The following is a 1,841-nucleotide window of genomic DNA, read 5'->3' as shown; positions in this document are numbered from 1 at the left end:
TATTAGGAGTTATTTTGACATTAATAATCAACAAAAACGACTGAGAACATGCAAAAGCTGTTAGAAATTTTGGGAGAGCAAGACAACTAAACAAACAATCAAAACTCATTATTAGAGAGGTGGAAGAAAGGATGATTTCTATCCAACTTCACTTGCTCCAAATGGCTAGCATAGATGGGTATTTATAATAGAACTCCTACATGTGTCTAGCCTAAACTTCATGTGTACATATTAATTAAGTCCACACATGTACACACTAGTCCATACATGCCTACACTAGTTCACACAAATTCACACATGTCCACACCTCGCTCTTTTCTAACTATATGTATGAAAATATTAAATTAATGTAAACAAATCTAAACAAATGTGGACAAATGGAAACAAGTTTATTACTATTTTTAACATCCCTCCTTAAACTTGTTTCATTACTCCAAGCGCCATCCTTAACTTTTGAAAAGCGTCAATCTTCAAAGGCTTGGTAAAAATATCCGCAATTTGATCTCCAGACTTCACATGCTCAAGCTCCACAACTTTATTAGATATGCAATCTCTAATAAAATGATATCTCGTATCGATATGCTTGCGTCTTTCATGAAATATCGTGTTCTTGGCTAAATCTATAGTCGATTTGTTGTCAACAAAAATCTTTGTAGCATCCTTCTGTGCTTGGTGAAGTTCTTCCAACAAGCTCCTTAGCCAAATTGCATGGCAAACACACGAACAAGCTGCTACATACTCCACTTCACAAGTTGACAAAGTCACAATTGGTTGCTTCTTAGAATTCCATGTAAATGCGCAATTTCGAAGAAAGAAAACAAACCCAATAGTACTTTTCGATCATCAATATCACCAGCCCGGTCACTATCACAATATCCCACGAACTTGGATTCTTTAGAAGATGAAATACTTGATTCTTGTTAAGCTTCTGTGGTTACCATGCTTCGAATGTGTTTTACTGAGTCCTTAGCCTGCTTATATCACTTCTGTGTGATTGTGTTCATCTTGTTTGTTCATCTCTTGCCCCTTTCTGTCGATATTGCTGACCATGCCTGTTTGCTACGTCCGTTTGATCTTCTCTATTTATATGTTGAAGTATAGAATCATGACTCATTATTGATTGATTCGGATTTCCTTAATTGATGGTTTGATTGAGAGATTTTTCTTTTAAAAACCCTAAAGTTCTACCTCGTCTTTTTAAATTGACTGATTTCATTATCTTATTTGCTGTGGTACTTTATTCTAACTAAATCATTCCCTTAATTGAAGTTTTCTGAATTTAGTCCTAATTGACTACCCTATGCTTACTGAACTTTGATTCTTTTCTTAATAGTCATGTACTGATTTCTTGACTTATATGCTACTGGTTCTTACCATTTGAATTAGTTCCCTTAATTAAGGGAGTAGTTGCCTTGATTTTCTGATTGATTGATTCTGAATTCCTCAATCATTATGCTACTATGATTTTTACCTTATTTACTACCTGTTTTCTAAACTATAAATACTCTAGTCTTTCATTAGCACAGACACGAGACTTGGGTTAAAGTACTATCTCTCATACTTTAAACTTGAAGCTATAAATACCAAGAGAGAGAACCTCTTCAAGGAGAGCTTCTCCAATGGGCAGAGAGAAAGTATTTAACACTCCATTCTCTCTCCTGATTCTTCTCCTCCTGGGCCAAAACAGAGAACATTCTTGGTTCTGAGAACAAAAGGAAGAATGCTCCATCACGTTGAGGAGGACGTGAGAAGTTCAGAAATCGACAGGCTCTCGACCTCTTCCCAAGGAAAGAGGACAATGACCTGCAAAAAGGAAAGCCAAATCTGTAATCCTTGAACCT

Source organism: Nicotiana attenuata, unplaced genomic scaffold (assembly GCF_001879085.1).
Source record: "Nicotiana attenuata strain UT unplaced genomic scaffold, NIATTr2, whole genome shotgun sequence".
NCBI classification, from domain to species: Eukaryota; Viridiplantae; Streptophyta; class Magnoliopsida; order Solanales; family Solanaceae; genus Nicotiana; species Nicotiana attenuata.
Note: the sequence above shows the minus strand (reverse complement) of the source record.